This window comes from Peromyscus maniculatus, chromosome 5 (genome assembly GCF_049852395.1).
Source record: "Peromyscus maniculatus bairdii isolate BWxNUB_F1_BW_parent chromosome 5, HU_Pman_BW_mat_3.1, whole genome shotgun sequence".
NCBI lineage: Eukaryota > Metazoa > Chordata > Mammalia > Rodentia > Cricetidae > Peromyscus > Peromyscus maniculatus.
The window spans coordinates 70780273-70800405 of record NC_134856.1 but is presented as its reverse complement, the minus strand read 5'-3'; the positions used below and the strand labels follow the sequence as shown (position 1 = coordinate 70800405).

The 20133-nt window shown below is 39.9% G+C and overlaps 1 protein-coding gene across 2 annotated transcripts in view; it reads left to right on the top strand.

Moving 5' to 3' along the window:
* The window catches only part of Gpr158 (G protein-coupled receptor 158), a 373966-nt gene that overhangs the window by 7943 nt on the left and 345890 nt on the right, over positions 1-20133 (top strand). The gene's annotated exons all lie outside the window — the stretch shown is intronic.

The following is a 20133-nucleotide window of genomic DNA, read 5'->3' as shown; positions in this document are numbered from 1 at the left end:
TCATCATAATTTTCTTTAAAATGATGAGCCAGAGGCTAGAGAGATGGCTCAGCATTAGCTCATATACTGGAGGAACTGGATCTGGTTCTCAGCACAATGGCTGGTAATTCCAGCTGCAGGGGATCCAACACCCTCTTCTGACCTCTGTGAGCACTGCACTCCTGTCAACCTATATACATAATTAAAAACCAACAATGATGAACTACATTAAAATGTGTAACCACATTTTCTTCCTCACATATATGAAGTGTGTTACATACTGGGCCAGAAACTATAGACGCTTTCAGAATAGGTTAGGGAAGTATGATAAAAATCTTTCCCATGCCATCTGGCCAAACATTTCATTCACACCATGGGAAAACGCCCTAAACACTGAGGAGAAAAATAAATGACCACCAGGAGACTAATGGGAGGGAACAGGAATATCTCACTTTTCCAAAGTGCTTCAATTTTTTTTTTTTTGTGTGTGTGTGTATGTATGTGTATGTGGAAATAAAAATTTCTTGCTTAGCAACATAATGAGTTTTGGTCATTGGGAGTAAAAAAGAATTCCTGTAGAGATGAATATTTTTCCTTTATTTTTGCCTGGGATAAAATGAAGAGTTTAGCTTCTCAAATGTTTGATGCCTCAGCCTGCTGTGTAGATCAGGGTTTCTTAATTCTGGCACCATTGATGTTTTAGGCCTTATAATTCTTTGCTTTGGGGCTTGTTTTTAAGGATTTTTAAGTCTTTAGCATTACTTCCGGTCTTTACCCATTAGACCCAGGGGCAGACACCCTTGGTTGAGAAAGTGCCTGTTTGAAAGCCACTGGTATAGAGAAGTGAGTATGACACATGGCATCCCACATATCCTGAGGATATATATATATATATATATATATATATATATATATATATATATATATATATAGTCTTCTTATATGTATACACACATAAACACGGGTATCCATGTATGTGTGCATGGTTATATATGTGCATGCAGAGATGAGTAGATTTCTTTACTTACTCAGTTAAAATATAAGATTATAGAAGAACATGACTTGAAATTTGATCATCAGTTAAGTAGCAATTTAGACTTCTATAAACCCAGGGCTCGGATGATCTCAAAGATTCCTGGCAGATTCTGTTGATAAGCATTGCTTTTTTTATATTCAGCATTTCCCATTAAAAGATGTGTTTTGAAAGGGTAGTATGTGTTTGTAAGAGTATGTGGGTGAATGGAGAACTGGGGCATGGGGCGGGGGGAGGAGAGAAGACGAGGGAGAGGAAACCACTGGAGATGAATAAGCAGATGAAAAATGATCAGCATGAACCATGCTGGGGTATTGTTTGAGAAGTTTCATAGGTGGATGAAACTGAGCTATTCTTCCCTAGAAGGCAGTGGAGGAACCAAGTTCCTGGAGATTTCATCATTATAAAGATAAGTTGCCCATGCTTTCATTTCAGAACTTCATTTCAGGAAGTTAGAGCTATTATTAGGCTAACGTAGAGCTTATCTCGTTAAAGGAACATTAATATCTTAAAATAGTTAGAAAATATTCTAGGCAAGAGCTACCACTCAGTGGTAGAGCTACTGCCTGGTATGTTCAAGGCCCTGAGTTTGACCTCCAGCACTGTAATGTATATACTCCTGTAATTGTTTGTCTCCTAAGGGAACTGCTCAGACAGCCTGCATCCTAGAAGTATGAGGATGCTTTGTACCTCTGTATCCAGTGCCTCCTACAGATGCTTTGCATATTTCAGAGACACAGCATGGAGTAGTGTCTAGGTAGAAGGATTGGGGATAATAAACCTAGGTTTGAATCCGACAGTTTTCAGTTCAGTTTTTTGTGACCTTGGGCCAGTTACACAATCCCTCTGTGGTTCAGTTCTCTTATGTAAAAGGTTTAAGAGGTAGGATATCCCCTGTTGTCACAAAGAATGAATAATCTATCTATCTATCTATCTATCTATCTATCTATCTATCTATCTATCTATCTATCATCTAATTTAGGAATTTCTATTTGTATTACTATTCATTTTTAAGATAATATTTTAGATTGTATTTCAATCTCTTGCTAGAGCTGTAGGGAATATATGATGGCAAACAAAATCCTGATCTCACTGACTTTTTTGGGGAATGAGGGTACATAGTTAACAAACTAACAAAATTAAAATAATAACTCTGGATAAAAACAAGTGCCATGAGAAAACAGTCCTCTGATACAGCATCTCAGGTACATTATACACTGTACCACTAGCTCCCTGATCCAAAGGAAATGAATAGGGGAATGTGGTTAAGAATGTCTGGAAGGTAGAGTGGGATCCATGAAAAAAAAAAAGGCTGGGAAAAATTCTTGTTAAGGGATGAGCTTAACTGAGAAAGGAAGGATGGGAAGGAGATGTGACCATGCTGCCCAAGAGAAGGAACACTAACACTTAGTGTTGTTTGCCCAAGACTGGCTCTGATTTATCCAGAAGAGTTTTGGTATCTTCTCTCCTAATATAAGAGAGTCCAATCTAAGAAGCAGTCCTGAACAAAGGCCACCCTGTTTATACATGAACAGCACAGCAAATATGATAACAACAAGGAATGAAGAACTTTTGTCTTAATCAATCTTTTATAGGAATCTCACAAGGAAGAAAATTATTTTTCCAGCCTTATTGCCTCAGAACAGCATTCAAAGCCACAATGAGATCTTATTCCTCTATGCTCTTATGTTGCTTCCAAAATATTGCATGTGTATAGGAGGGTGGGGGTCAGGGGGCCTTGCTTTCAATGACTCGCTGCTTCCAGAGCGTGGACGTGGTCTTAGATCTGGTCACCACCTCTCTCTCTCTCTCTCTCTCTCTCTCTCTCTCTCTCTCTCTCTCTCTCTCTCTCTCTCATCTTTCATTGTTTTGAGTCAGATATATTGATGGGCCATAAAGGAAAAAATAGGGAACATGGTAAAATCAAAGCTGTGCCTTCAGCTAGCTGAGCTCGTAGCCAGTGATTACATTGGGAATCCAAAGCATAGTGAGATTGATTACGATGTTTTTCCTAGAAGTCCATTAAATCTGAACAGCTTGAGTATACAGTATGTAAGCAGAATGAGTACATGGTTATAAACGATCTCCAAGCACATTATTAACCTGGTTGCAATTGGGTGAAAGTTTGATTTGTAAAGAAGAGCTTTTAATAGCCTTTCTTAGAAAAAGACATGCGCTCAAGGAGCCAGTCTTGGAACATGCAGTTCCAGAGGGAAGAGTATCAACAGCAAAGGCCCTCAGACAGGACAAAGCAGAAAGCACTCCAAGAACTGGAGGAACACTGGTGTTACTGGAATGTAGACAAGTGGATAACATATCACACAATGATGGTAAGGTACACAGAAGTTGATTCATGAAGGAACACAGTTGTAGCTGTGATACACAGATACATAAAGTCTTGTAGAAGTCATGGCTCACAGAAAGCAGTAGAAAAATCCTGAATTGTTAAGCATGCAGGTCTTTTCTCTTCAAGGGAAGAAAACAACTGATTCCTAGTCACTCAAAGGCTGGAGTGAATATGACCTAACAAGCTAGTGATCTTTTGCTATTCTATGGAGCCAGCCTACATTCAAATCCTCCCAAATGCTGAGCATTGCTTAGGCCCTAATCCTGAGCTTTGTCTTTCAGTGAATAGAACCAATCCTTATGAAAGAGGCCCCATGTACTTTGCATCCCACACCAATAGCATCCAGCCTTATGCTTATAACAAATCCCTCCTCCCTACCACTTATCCTGAGCACTCTATATGGGACAACAGGACTCATTCTTATTGTAAAGGTCACACAGGTGCTTTGCTTTAGAGATGCACTTTGCAAGGGACTTCTGATGTAGCCACTGAAGCTTTGTCATGATAACTGTCACGTGGAGATTTTCCCCAAAATTTTTACTGTATTTAAACATGTAAGAAAAATAAATGGTGAGGTCAGACTCTGGAAGTTTTTGACTCAGTGCCTGCTAAAGTGGTACTGACCCGAGTTTCATTCTTCACCTTACAGGGATCATTTCCCTGCTGACCATGACACTTGTAGGGACCCCGGCAACGAAAGACATAAGGTGATTCTGTTTTCTCTATTCTTGAATGTGGGTATTAGACAATTAGAAATGTAGAGAAAGTAGGAGTTAAAAAGCCAGAATCACTTTTAAAACTTTGGTGCATTTGTTGCTTCCAGGCTCAAGCCTGTAAGATACAACACTTCTTTTCAGATACAGAACCAGAGGATACAAGGAGAGGTCCAGTAAGGTGGGATAACGTCATACAGGTCCCTGACTGCCTTCCAGCTGGCCCATCTAGTCAGTGGATTGACTTTTGAGGTTATATCTAAGATGCTGGGGTCAGAGGCTGCTTGAAGAACAGCTGATGAGGCAGAGAACCCTGAAGCAAGACCACGAGCCTTTGAAACATGGATTTGGAGGTAGAGTTAGGAAAAGATGTGTAGGTAGACATGTTTATTGTGATCGATACCAGTGAAATCAGGCTTCCTTCTCGGGGCTCTTAGTTTCATGAGTAATAGAATTTAATTTAGATGGACTCAAATGGAAGCTCAAGGACAGTTTTATTTGAGCTTAAAAGAAAACCCCCAGATCAGGCAAGCTGTAAATCTCAGCATCTGCCTGGAGAAGGAGAATAGAAGAGAAAGAAAAACAGCAACAGTAGCCTGCTGTTGGGATTGCAATGTGGCAACAGGCAGCCATATGGTGGGGAGGAGGCCTTAGAGAAAAATTAGGGCAGCCCAAAGTATCATATTTAAGGTCTGGACGGTATGTGAAACAAAAAGACAGGACAAAGAAAAGAGAACGGTTGTCACTTTTTGAGTCAGAACTCAGAAACACGGGCATGCCCAACAAACATCATGGCAACCTCGTGGTGACTTGTAGAGACTGTATTGGGGGCTGGTAGTTTGGGGAAGGAAAAGTATAGTTTCTTATTAAAGGAATAAATATTCCACCCATCTCTTTAATGTGGCCTAAAGTGAACACATCTTCCCAGGGATGTTCCTTCCTGAGGGGTGGTTCCTTAGACAGGTCATTGACTGTCCAGTTGGAATGTTAGGTCTTCACCCAGGCCAGAAATTCTATTCTCTTGACCAGGAGTTTTCCCTTAATGGGACTTTATTGCTATTCGAACATGATTATTAATAATAGGAGATTGAAATGATAGCTTTTAGGAGTAAACCCTCATTATTATTTTTTTTCAGTGTGACAAATTGGGTTAGCTTCTCTGTACTTCCTGCGTTCCCTCTCCTTTGTTTTATTAACTATATTTTTAAAATATTTTCAGCAGGTTACTTTGGATTTTGCATCTATACATTTTAGTATCTTCTGCTGTTGTTTTTCTTTCTTTGGCCTCCTACTCTTATTTATTCTGATGTAATTAAATGGTTCTTTTATAAACATTTTTTACTTTATTTTTGACATTCTTATCCATATATACAATGTATTGTGATCATATTGGCACCCATTGCATCCCCTCCTCCTCTTATTGACCTCCTTCTTCTTCCCAGGAAGATTTGTCCTGCTTTCATGTCTTTGTGTGTGTGTGTGTGTACAGATCTTCTGCAGATAACTAGCCAAAGCTGTTATGTGTTCATGACAGTGATGACCATGTCATATCCAGAGGATAGCATATTGTAGAACTCTTTCTCGTCCTCCAGCTCTTACAGTCTCTCTCCCCCATATTCCACCACGCTTCCTGGACCTTGGGGAAAGGGCACAGATGTCCTGTTTAGGGCTGAGTTCTGAACAGTCACTTACCAACAGCACTTCAACCAGTTGGGAATGTCTGCACTAACCATTATCTACCACAAAAATATCTTCAGTGATCAAGGCTAAGAACACTCACCAGTGTCATATTTTACAGTAAAAAATTGTATGCTTCATTTTATTACCTCTAAGAACTGAAACTTGGGCCATTTAAGGAATATTCTAAAGTTCTAATGGGTCACCATTTTCTGAGATATCTGCTAAAAACTATGCTACATTTAGTTGGTATAAACTTGCACTTAGAAACCCACCATGCAGCCAAGGATAGCCTTCACCCCAGGATCTTTTCCTGCCTCAGCCTCCCGAGGGCAGGGGGTTATTGGCCCATGCCACTAAACCCAGGGATTGCTTAAATTGCCTTCTTTTTTCACAGTAAAGATACAAAAATATATTATGTGACGCTAACTGAATCTAGCCTCTTAAAGCCTTGTTTTGTTATAGGAAACTCATGTTTGTATTGATGACAGTCTTGCTTTAGGTCTCCTGCAGAGTGAGTTATGAGAATCTGCTCAAAACATTGACATTTTGTTTTCCTCCAATAACTATCCTAAAGAAATATCTGTATTTCTTCCCCGACCATGAAAGCATCTTCTCCAATACTGCCCCCCCCAAGGAAGCATGTGTAGAAGGCAAAATTTCTAATCTTTCTATGTCTGAAACTATCTTTGTCTTCATGAATGATTGATTAACAGAATACAAAAATAAAGGTTCAAAGTCACTTTGCTTTCCAAATTTTTTTTTTTTTTTTTTTTTTTTTTTTGGTTTTTCGAGACAAGGTTTCTCTTGTGTAGCTTTGCGCCTTTCCTGGAACTCACTTGGTAGCCCAGGCTGGCCTCGAACTCACAGAGATCCGCCTGGCTCTGCCTCCCGAGTGCTGGGATTAAAGGCGTGCGCCACCACCGCCCGGCTACTTTCCAAATTTTAAAGGCATTGTTATGCCACTTTTGGTATTCACTGGTCCCACTGAAGGCTTTGGCGCTAAGCCAACAGATAATACTTTATATAACTGGTATGTGCGTATAAAGACACACACACACACACACACACACACACACACACACCTCTTTCTTTTCCTCACGAAAACTTCTAAGATCTCCTCTTTTCCCTGGGGTCAGAATTGGAGTGCTGATGTCCTCAGATGGGTTTTTTTCTCATGCCTTGGTTTCACTACTTAGTGGCCCCTTTAGATTTGGATTTAGAAGCACATCTTACAGTGTTGTCTGCCATCAGTTTTCTCTTTCTGTAACTCCTGTTCCTTGTGCATTTGGCCTCCTGGGCTCGTTTCTGTATTTCCTGTATTATTTTCACTTACTTATTTTTAAAATTAGCTTACAAACTAACAGGTTTCCTCATCATAGTTTTGTAACAGTTGGGTTACTGGTTCCTCCCACCTGCCCCTCTTGCTTCATTCCCCCCCCATTTCTTCCCCAGCCTTCCCTCTTCCACTTTAGTATCTCACGTGTCCTGTTGTTTGCTGGCCTTCCTTTGGTCTCTCTCGTGCACTTTCTAGTTTTCTGATTTCTACCCTTCTATCTGCACATACCACACAATGAGAAGGTAGAAGGGGCATACGAGAGAAAAACATGTGGGTTTTGTGTTTCTAAGCCTGGGTTATCACACTTAATATAACAAAAACTGACCACAGAGTAGCAGCCCACAGAATGGAAGAAAATGATTTTTCAGGCAAAGGGTTAATATCTAGAATATATAAAGAAGTGCAAGAATTAAACATCACTCCCCAACTCCCAATCAACAAACAGGCCAGTGTACTGCACAGATCATTCTCAAAGGAAGAAATACCAAAGGCCAATAAGCATTTTAAAAAGTATTCCATATCCCTAGTCAGTTGAGGAATGTGAATTAAAACTATGTTGAGAGTCCTTGTCACCCCAGTCAGAGTGGTTCCTATCAAGGAAGCAAAGGACAGGGGAGAAGGAATTGGGGAGGGAAGAAGCTCACACTTTGTTGAAAAGAGGCAGACTTGTGCAAGCACGGTGGAGATCAGCAGGCGAGCTTCTCAGCAAACGTAAACTCCAACTGCTGTTTGAGCGCTGTGCTTTAAAACACGTTTGTTTACTTCGTTTGTGTGTGTGTGTGTATGTGTGTGTGTGTGTATGTGTGTGTGTGTGTGTGTGTGTGTGTGTGTGTGTGTGTGTGTGTGTGTACGCACACATAGAGGTCAGAGGATAGCTTGCAGGAATCCAGTCTCTCCTTCCACCAGGTGGGACCTGGGCTTTGATCTCAGATCATCAGGTTTGGCAGTTTTTCCAGCTGAGCCATTTCTCCAGCCCAATATCTGTGTTTCTTAATTATGCTCTCAATTCTATTTCATTTTCTTCACATTTTGTGAGATTTCATTTTTGTTGAATTATGCTATCATCATTTTCATATCATTTTTAGTGTTCACAAATACTTTCTTCTATCCAATTATTTCTTTTTCTTAATTGTATATTCATTCTCATTAGCCCCCTCGAGGCTGGTAATTAAGATGTCTAAAAATTCTTTGTTCCCCAAATGATCATTGTTCTTCCCAGCTTCTGATGTTCGGCTTGTTCTGGTCCAGTCCTCCTCTTGTGTTTCTGGTTTTCCTGGAAGATAGTCCTTAGCTGGTCATTAAGTGCTTGTCTGAACTTGATCAACTCGGATGGCATGGATTCTTGTAGCAGATGGGTAACTGAGTTTCTTGGTGTGCTGCCCTTGAATGTCAGACTTCATTCACTTTAGGGGTTTTGAAGAGGAAGTTGGCAATTTCTCCCTCCTTAGTCCTTTATCCTCGGAGAACTAAAAGTCATTGTAGGGGCTTCAGCTCCTTGAAAGCATTTCTTTCAACATCTGTATGGAAGTTCTTGCTTTTAATTCGGAAATAATGCATCGGCGCACAGACACAGAGAGGATGGCCGGCCCATGTCATTGTTCAAATGCCTTTTCATTTATGACCTTATTTGTGCCTTACTCTTCACTCCCCTCTTGACATTTGGTGATTTTGAGCTTACACTCCTTCTGCAAGATTATTTAGATTAGGAGTTCCCACCTGTGCTCTGGCCATCCTAAGCTTAACTGCCTCCATTTTTGATGCATCATTAGCACAGTCCTGGAGGAACCTGTCAATTCTGGGCTCTAATGTTTTCACTACTGTGTTTATTCTGTCTTGGACTTAATGATTGTCATCACAGTTAGATGGAGGAGCAGAAAAACACACGCTCAACTCATCATTTCCAACAAGAACTCGAGCTTTGGTCTTTTGACCAGCATGCTACCAGTATGAAATCACATCCTGCCCTTTCACATATAGTGTTGGGAAATCCATTTTCCCTTCTTTGTGTCCTAAATTTCTTAACTGCTGTTTAACAAGAAAAATGTCCACCACTTATTTCACAATACAAGTTGGGAAGAATAATAGCAAATGCAGTTTCAGTGAGGATGTCCTTAACGATGTCTTGCATAATGTCTAACACACACTAAGCACATTCAAATAATTCAGGGCTCAAAAAAATAGACAACAGACACTGAGTTTACATTTGGGAATCTAACCAAAACTTCTCATTTTAAAATCTAGTGGGAAATCATTGTTGTTGGCCGTACTTTCTGTTATTATTTATGGACTCCGAAGTGTTTATTCACATAAGCTACCTCTCTTACTGTGAAAAGTTACCCTGTAAAACTGACTACAAATATAATATGTATATGTAAAGAAATGCTACTTGGAATTTAAAATCTGTACATGTTATCAGCTGCATAATTTGACTTTAAGACCTATATGACTAAATGAGAGAGAGAAATAAGAAAGCAAAATACCTAAATATTTCTTCACTTAGATATTGCTAATATTCGCAAAAATGGCAAGTTTAACTAAATCACTATGGCATTTCAAGTTGTGAGACAGATGTTATGTATTTTAAGATAGATTACTGTGTTTGCATTTGTTTTTGCTGACAGACTATGTCTTGGTCCTTGTTTTTCCTCTTCCAAACTAAAAAAGTAACTTTGGACATATTATGTAACTTTTCTGGACCTTATTTTCCTCATCCATGAAATGAAAGGCATCTTCTCTCACAGGACTGCTTGAATGAAACAAGTTAGTAGAAGCGACTTCTCCACACCCAGTAATAAGTGGCCACAGCCATAGAGATGCTATAAAGAACACTGTAGGTGTGTTTGTTAAACCATAGCTCAGAGTTATTTCAGTGAAAATAACCACAAAATGAAGCATTAGTCAGCTCCCTCTGGAAAGGCAGCAGACTCAAAATATCTTTTCAGCAGACAATCATCTATTATCAGACAGTAAAGCAGAGCAATTTAAAAAGATGCACCACGTTTAGCTTTGAGAGTGTCACCCACAGACATCCCCCAATTCAGACTATATTTGTGGATGTAGGGCTTGATGTCTGCTTATACCTGAGCTGACTTCATCTTATATTTATTGGCTCTCATTAAAATTAAACAAGTTATCTTCCTTTTCTATGTAAAATGGACAGAGCTTCCCAAGGAAGCCTTGACCTGATTGTCAAATAGACTTCCCAGAACACGAAGCTAGGCAGATGGGGGATGCGTGTGCTATGGGAAATGTTGGCAAGCTGCTCCGGACATGGCTGCTACAAAAGTGATGTGGGGGAGGAGAACATTTTCTTGCTTCAAGAAGGAGTGCTGTGTAATTCTTCTAGAGATTGAGGAGGAAACAGAGTCTTTCACATTGTGTCACCATGACAGTATCAAGTCATGATTGAGACTATGGGCAGTCACACTGTTGGGAAACAGATTTAAGCTAACTTCTGACTTTACTTGGGGAAGATATTGTAATTATTATTATATAATGTCCTAGAGAAAATGACCTTAAAATAGCTCTTCAATTTGGTCTTTTAAATAAGCAGATATGCTTGGGTAATTATTCGTTCACCGTTGTAGAGATGGAGGAGGCAGAGATGAACTTATGGTCTTGTGGATGCACAATGGGCAAGAGGACAGTGACCATTTACCTCGCTCGGCATTGCATTCAGCTATCACTGGACCCAACTGTGCATAGTTGTCGGAAGGTCCACAGTCACATTAATGTTATTATTAACATAGCGTTGTTTGTTCACACAGGTCCGGTTGAGAAATTAGATGAGGCTTAGCATCACAATGACAAAGCGATCTCTACTGTGTCACTGTTCCCTTCAGTCTCCTCTGTTTTATGAGAGCATGCTGAGAGTACTTCTACTCAGGTTGCTGAGTTCAGTCCCTTGCTCCCTTGTCTTGACATTCACCAAATGGGCTTGGTGAATAGATGGAAGAGATTCACTCTGGGATCCAAACAGATTCTTACAAATTCAAGATCTTAAGAGATGATAAGGATGACAACAAATGATGTGGTGACTAAAAGAAAAGAGTTTGGAACATCATAAATCTTCTACTCCAGAGAGCACATAATGAGTGAAATAAGTATTGTCTAGTGTTAAGTTGAAACCAATTTTTGCTATAAAAATATGTGGTTACTTTAGAAATTGTAGAAAAGAATGTTCTACCAAAGGAACAAATATTCTGATCACCCTCAGTCTTAATGGTAAGAGATAATCACTGATACATTTTGGTATGCATCTTTTACTGAAAAATGTATGTACTATAATATTCTAGTTTTCTGGAAATGCACATCAAATGTTCTGTACAGTGCTTGGAATTGTGTTTCTAACTCTTCAGGTCTCATGCAGCACTATTGTTAATGGGTGCGTATTTGAAAATGGATCCTAGGTTTACTAAGAACGCAGACTTGATTTCTTGTGGTTAAACAACTTCTTTGCCAGAAGTCAGTGCAATTAACAGGCAGTTTGTAAAGATCCTATGCAAATCCTATCCAGACTTTACTGGCAGGTGAGAAAGTCAGTTTGTTACTGTTTTATCAATGCTGAAGATGACAGGAGGCTCCTGCAGCAGAGAGAGGACATGTCAAGCCACGCTTCCCAGTTCTCATTCCTGAAGAAGTGTCAGGATAATGTGGAAGGGCCCGTGATTGGCACCTCCTCATGTAGTGGGTTGCATTGTATGAGGGGAATTCTGAACCTAAGGATTTTTATAAGAAGCAGAAGAGAGCTTGCTCTTTGTCTGACAGGAGTCGTTATCTTATCTTGCAAGGTTGCTTACTATAGAGCACAACAACAGCCTAAGTAAAGAAGTCAGGATTTTGCATTTGGGGCATGTCCAGCAAGATCCTGGCTTCTCCAAACACATCTCCTTTGCTATATAAATATTTGATTGGTACATCCAGACAGATTTTTTCCCCCTTATTGTTGCTCTACTATTATCTTTGGGACATTTTGTTTTATGATGTTGAATTGCATGATAGAGGTTGTATTGCTACTAGCTTGACCCTATATAATTCTGTTTAAAGAATCAGAGGAACAGGGATGGAGTGGGAAAGCAATGAAAGAGATACCATGATAGAAGGAGACATCATGGGGATAGAGAGAAACCCAGTGCTAGGGAAGTTGCCAGGCATCCCCAAGGATGACCCGAGCTTGGACTACTAGAAATAGTGGAGAGGGTGCCTGAACTGAATGGCTTACCCCAGTGATCAGATCGGTGAATTGCCCTAACTGTCATCACAGAGCTTCTCTCCAGTGACTGATGGAAGCAGATGCAGAGATCCACAGCCAAACACCTGACAGAGCTCCAGGAGTCCAGTCAAGAGAGAGAAGAGGGATTCTATGAGCAAGTGCACGAAGATCATGATGGGGAAACCTGCAGAGATGACCAAATCAAACTAGTGGGAACTCATGAAAGATGGATCAATGATTGTGGAGCCTGCATGGGACTGGGCTAGGCCCTCTGCATGGGGAGACAGTTATGTAGCATGATCTGCTTGGGGGCCCCCTGGCGGTAAGATCAGAACCCATCCCTGTTGCATGAGAGGGCTTTTTGGAGTTCATTTCTATGATGGGACATCTAGTGCAGTCTTCAGGCAGGGGATGAGCCTCCTCATGGGAAGCCTTGCCTTCTGTGTGTGTGTGGGAGGGATGGAGGGGGGTTAGGAGCGGGAGGCTGGGGGAGCAGGAGGAGGGAAGGGGGATCTTTGATCGGTGTGTGAAATGAATGAATATCTCAAAAAAAAAAAAGAATCAAAGGTGCAGTTGGCAGAAAATGTAGTTTTTGGTTCTAAGAGGAAGTGGTATTTCCATCTGCAGGACTTTGGCAGACTCAAATGGTCGTATAAAAACTCACTTTTCTGGTCCTGTTGTCTGAAAATTGTTAGCTGTTCTGTGTGTGCGCACATGGGCATGTGTGTGTATGTATGTGCATATCGGGGCCGGAGATCTGTGTTGGATGTCTTCCTCTATCACTCCACCGTGGCCTTTTGAAATAAGGTTTCTCAATGAACTTGGAGCTCTTCCCCAGGGAGCGCCAGGGATCCCCTCATCTTCACCCCTCTAGCACTTGGATTAAAGTTGTGTATTACCACACCTGGCCCTTTACCCAAGGCCTGGAAATCCAAAGTCAGGTTCTCATGCTCACATGGCAAACACTTTGCTAACTGAATTATCTTCCCAGACTCTAAGTTATTAACATTTGACATTATCTTACTTAGCACTTTTAAGCTATGACTAAGACAAATATGTATTGCTGGTGTTGTTAAATATGGATTGGTAATAAGTGCCAAAGTCCTTTAAAAACTAGAAAGGACTCTGTAATTAGGAGAATTAATTCAATTTTGTGCATGGGACAGGGCTTTGCCATGTAGCTTTGGTTTGTCTGTAATTTACTGTGTGATCCAGGCTGGCTTGACTTTGTGGTGTGCTTCTGTATTAGCTCCCAAGTGTTAGGATTACAGGCATGCATTACTAACCCTGGCTAGAAATTTGAAATATAAGCTATAGTACCTGGTGTATCCAGTTCAACAGAGCACTGTTTACAAACCATATTTACTTTATTAGCCACAAAATTTGTGTGTTTTTTTTTTTTGGCCAGGCCCTAGTAACCATTATTATTTTAATTGATTTTTCATTTTCTTGTATGCAAAGTTAGTAATGACATTCAATTGTGCATCTCTGGTGATTGTTCTGAAGTTATTTTTTCCTAATTTTGCTTTAATATTAACAGATGCTTTTACTAGAAATGGAAAATCTTGAAAAAGAAAAATTCTGACTCTTAATGACTGCATTGTAATTGTAAGAGGAGGGAAGGCAGGAAATGGGACCTTCAGAAGTCAGTTTGCAGCTGGAGAAGGAACAACTGTATCAGGGATGCTTCTATGAAAGAATGAGCAAATAGCTTTCTGTGTACCCTGTATTTTTCTGCATGAACACAGGGTGCTTTTTACCATCTACCTCTTCAGCAACACCAGTATCTTCAGGAGAGCCTTATTCGTTCTGCATGAAACACTCTCACCCCCTCTCTCCTCTACCTATGTATGTATATATGAATGTATGTATATATATATGTGTGTGTATGTATGTATAGAATGATGCTGGCAGCAAGAACACTCAGCAGGGGGTGACCTCTACAAGCTGTATCATTAGGTAGGCCCCAAACCTACTTTCACCTTCAATTCCACCAAAGCCTGTCAATTTTGTACTGCTTGGTGAATGTGGCACGCGAGGACAGGTCACTTCTTATTTTCTTTGGGCATCTCTTTCCTTCATTGGTAATGTATAAATTCTGTAGAATATCATTTTCGAATCATCTTTAATCTTCCTTTGGCTTACTACATTACTCTTAGGTCTACACATGATTCTTTCCTCTTATAGACAAACCCTTAAAAATGGCCCTCTGCTTCCAGCATGGGCCACACCTATACACTCCAGCCCTCAGACAACGCCTCATCTGAGGACTGAAGGAGAGCACAAAGAGGTGGTGTTGTTCAGCAGTGGCTGTCAGAATGCCAGACTCCTCCAGCGCTATACCAATGACCTGCCCCTACTGTGCAGCTAACACTACTACTAGAGTAGTCAGTACTCAGTGAATTTAGCCTGGTTAAAATTTATTTTGACTTCTGGTTCTTTCTTCCCGCTGTACTGTGTGATCTGGTAAAGAACAGTTCCCCATTCTGTGCCTCTATACCACCATCTACTATACCCCAAGTCATCCAGATGAGCCTAGAAAGTCAGGTAATTGAATGAATATTCTGGCAGGCTTACAATGATGTGATCTCTCCTGAGCTAAGTGGAGTAGCTGGGATACAGGAAATGATTAAGATGTTAAGTTAGATGTGCAGGGTTTTTTTTTTTTTTTGGTTTCCTTTGAGATAGGGTTTCTCTGTGTAGTTTTGGTGCCTGTCCTGAATCTCGCTCTATAGACCAGGCTGGCCTCGAACTCACGGAGATCCGCCTACTTAAAGACATGCACCACTACTGCCTGGCCAGATGTGCAGTTTTGAGTACCTTATCCAACAATTCCAGAATTCATTAACTTCAAGGACTCTACTTTTTTTTTAAAATCTGAGAAATGGAGCATATAGTGCCTCTCAGGTTGAGTCTGTGAGGTTTTCTATACTGAAAACTATTATAGATATCTTGCTTTATTGCTAACACTACTTTTGTTTTTAACCTTTGGTTTTCAAGCCATGTTTGGTGTCTCAGCCCCTGACTTTGTCCACACCATATCTTATTCCCAAATAACCCAGATACCCAGATACCTGACATCATGAGCTCTGAGGTCACACTTGGTAGAGACATGCCAAATGTTTTCTCTGGAACTAAGACCTCATGCTTTTGCCCTTTTTCCAATTACAGGCTTGAGCTCTATGATGGCAGAGGCACTGAGTGTTTTTGTGAGCAACTACTACTTTGGATGAGAGGCTCTGGGCAAGAAATGTGTCCAAAGATGAATTTAGATAAAATTTAAAGTAACTTAAACATGAATCTAGACTCTCCTATAGTTACTTGGTAGAAAAAAAGGACATTTCCCCTCCATTTCAAACAAATCCTTTCTGTGACTCTCTTATCCTTTGCAGCCAACCTGGGAATTACATTATTCACATGCTATTTGCTAATTGTTCCAATTAAATGGGATAAATATCATTATTTCTTATTTTTTATTGACATAGTTTTCCAAATAGCTATCTTTAAATTAATTAATTGAGGTAGGGTCATTTTTACAGTCAGGCTGGCCTCAAACTTATGGTTTCCTTCCTCAGCCCTCAAAATGCTTGGATTACCTGCCTGTGTTACCATGCCTAGCTTCAGGTTCTCCAAAGCATTCATTTCTCTGCTGCCGCACAGAGGCCTGTGTTATATGTCCCTGCATGCATTTGAAAGAAAAAGTCAAGAGTAGGGTTTTGGGTTCAGAGTGCAATTGTACTAACTATTATAAGAATGGTCTCTAGAAGGCTGTATTAAGTCTACACACACACACTAGGATTCTGTAGCTTCATAGTACTGCCAACTCTTGGCATTACATAGCTTTTTACTCTTTCCCAGTCCAGTGGATGTGAAATGGTGTCTTGTGATTTTAATGAGCATGTCTCTGATTGGTAATGCTGTTGGAATTGCTTTAGATGCTCACAAGTCTGTTGGGCTTGCTTCTATATAATCTTTTGCCATTTTCTCTATTTTGGATCTTCTGTTTTTGTGGTGTTGCAGCAGCTCTTGCTGCCTTCAAGATATTATTTCCCTGTTACTTTTAGAAATTGCAAGAGCTTCCAATCTGACACATTTTAGTTAGCTTTACCCATAATATCATCCCATGAACATGATTACAAAGATACTCTGGTGGTATATAATAAAAGTTTTGCCTGTAGTTTTATAATTGGGGGTTTTGTTTATGAAGCCCTTCGATATATCATCACAAATTATTCTCCTATGTACCATCCACTAATTTTATAGTTTTACATTTCATAGTCAAATCTTGAACAGCTTAAATTTACTTCTGCACATTAGTATTGGGTGGGAGATGATACTCACTATTATTTTCTCACTTAGAGGACCATGTTCTCAATATTGTTATCTTTCATCACATACATGTGTATAATATTCATGTTTGTCTCTAAGCTTGCTTTTGTTCTCAGCAGCTTCATATATCTACCATGGTTTGGTAGGTAATATTAATATTTATTAATATTTGTTTGGGCACATTTTCCTCCTTTTCATAGATTTTATTATTCCATTTGAACTTAAGTAAGCTTTTAAGTCTTTAAAAAAACCCATCTGGGACTTTGAATGGTTGTACATTAAATTTATAGCTCAATTCAATGAGATTCAATGAGAATTGACTTGTTTTTTTTTTTTTTTTTTTTTTTCTGAGACAGAGTTTCTCTGTGTAGCCCTGGCTGTCCTGGAACTCATTCTGTAGAACAGGTTGGCCTTGAACTCAGAGATCCGCCTGCCTCTGCCTCCTGAGTGCTGGAATTAAAGGCATGTACTAACACCCAGCTGAGAATTGACTCCCCCCCCCCCCCCCGCCCCTTTCACAATACACTTTCATCTTTCAGAGCGTGCGATATCTATTTGTTTGGGTTATCTATTTTGTCCTTTGTGGAAATTTCAGAATTTTTCATTGGGGTTTTGTGTATTCTTGACTAAACTATTTATGAATTATGTTGCTATTTTAAATGTCATCTTTTTACTTACATTTTTTAATGGGAGGTTTTTGGTATAGAGAAGGGCTAGTGATTTTTGCTCTTTTATCTGGTACCTGCAAACTTGGCTGGACATTCTTCTTCTTCTTCTTCTTCTTCTTCTTCTTCTTCTTCTTCTTCTTCTTCTTCTTCTTCTTCTTCTTCTATTTATTACCTTATTTGCTAGGCACATGATGGCATATACAGAATTGAGAACTTAGTCCCCTCTGTTCTTTCTCCCTCATTTCTCTCTGCTTTTGTGCTTATAGAATTGGCTGGGACTCATTCCCAGGCTACATAAGCATTGTGGATACAGTAAGCCTCCTGCTTGAGAGGAAGCATATTAAATAATATCTCTCCTTCAAGTTCAGTTTTACCAGGGGCAAGGATGATCAAGCTTTAGTTTTTTTCTATTTTCTACTTTTCCAATTAAAAAGTTTAGATTTTGAACTTTGTAAAGTCTCTCTCTCTCTCTCTCTCTCTCTCTCTCTCTCTCTCTCTCTCTCTCTCTCTCTCTCTCTCCCTCCCTTCTCTCTCTCCCTCTTCTCTCTCTTTCTCTCCCTCCCTCTCCTCTCTCTCCCTCCTCTCTTTCTCTCTCCCTCTTCTCCCTCCTCTCTGTCTCTCTGTCTCTGTCTCTGTCTCTGTCTCTGTCTCTCTGTCTCTCTCTCTCACACACACACTGTTTAAACCTTTTTCCTAAAGTTGGGGTGGTAGGAGGGTTTTTCAAGGGAACATTGTCACTCCAAATAGCATGACTGCTTTAACATGCACACTTACATATGTGTGTCATTGTAAATAAACACAAAACAATATGATTCCCTTTGGATTTTCCAAACATCCTTAGGGTTATTAAGGGGAACATCTTTTCAGGTTGTTGGGCAGGGGAGTCCAAGAGATTCCCAAAACAATATAGGCTATACTGCCGTTGTCCTGGTTTGCCTCAGTTGAACTTGAAGGCCCTACTGCTGAAGATGCCACACACTTTGGACAGAGAATTTGGAGGAATAGATCTGGGTCTGACCCAGGGGCTTCCTATTTGAGGACTAACTTTCATAGTACCAGAAAGTGTTATGCAAGCTGCCAAGGGAAAAAAAAGCAATCAATAGCCCTAGTCAGCTCTAATACCCCCAAATCACAATGACCCTGGAAGGTGTGATAGTGGCATTTATATCTTGAGGACAACCAACAACTAATTGGACTTAATACCTGCTCAATGGGAGGGAATTCATGCCTGGTACTGTAAACCCAGCCAACTACCCATGGCTGGTGAGGTTCAGGACCACAGAGAACCTACTGTGGCTTCTTCCCTACAGTATGTTTTCTAACCACATTCTAAGTATTTATCCTTCTATTCACAGGTAAATATAGCTCTCACTTCCTCAGCAGAAGCTCAGAGAAGCTTCTTTTTGCAGCAGGGATCATCATAGAAAGCTACAACTCGTTAAAAGGCAGCAAAAAACTGACCATGGGTTGCCTAACCACAGTTGATACATGGATAGCACTCCTCCTCCACCTGAGGCTTAGGGAACATCACAGAAACAGGGTGGGAAAGTTTAAGGGCCAAAGGACCAGAATGTCTCCTGTGAGGTTGTATCCTCTATACGTGACAGGGAAGTTGCACCCATGAAATCTCAAGAACATGGATGACCAGAAACATGACAACACCAATTGTCATGCCAACGTGGATGGTGGAATCTCACAAGGCCCCACCCCTAGATCAAACCACATGTGTCAATGACTGCTAAGAGAGGGAGAATGAGTTTCCTACAAGGATAAGACCCCAAGAGGTTATCCAATCCTAAGCCATTAGCCCTATGCACATATACATATGAACAACTCTAAAGGAACTCAATAGGTTGTATCTATAAATTTATATGTATGTTTGTATGTATGCAATTATAATTCAAGAAAAAAAACAAATCATATTAAGAATTTAGGTTTGATGTTAAATTTTCTACATATAATTCTTACTTGAAAAACAAAATTTAGTCACTTGGACAAAGAGATATAGTATGACAGTGGTATTAGATATGGTATGATAATTCAGTGGGTTCCATTTCATTATGTTAATTTTAGAATTAATTTCCCAGGCCTCATTTTTTTAAAATAGAGAATCTAATTACTAGAATCAAGACTCGAGAATAATTTATTTTCTTCAGAATGGCATAGTGCAGTGATTTTCAACCTGTGGGTTGCAGCCCCTTCGGGTCACACATCAGATGTTCTGCATATTGGATTTTACATTATGATTCATAACAGTAGAAAAAATTACAGTTATGAAGTAGCAACAAAGTAATTTTATGATTGGGGTCACCACAACATGAGGAACTGTCCTAAAGGGCCACAACACGAGAAAAGTTGAGACACACTAGTGTGGTGTTTGAAGTATGCCAGTAGCTCTTCATTCTCCTTAACAGTTTGGTCAAGATGGGACCATGAAACAGAACAAGAGAAGGAAGATATCAGAGGCCTCAGTGAAAGATGGTAATAGCTTGGTTAATTTTAAATTTGTTTTAAATTACCGTTTGATTCTTGTGACACCCACAATATATTTATAGTTTAAACTTCTATTCAATATTGAACTGGAATATTCAAATACTTACTCACAAATTGGAGCTTCTAACCATAAAAATCGCAATACTTATCTTGCACAAAACTATTACATGGGGTTTATACAGTGAGTTTATAACAGTTAGTGATTTCCTTATTTTGATGCACAGACATTCATATTCATATTGTTCAATGAGCTGCCCCGTGTAATGCCTGCTCCCTGCTCCTTTCCTCTTTTCCTCTTTCCTGTCTAAATGATGGAGACATTGTCCTTCACATGTATCTAAGT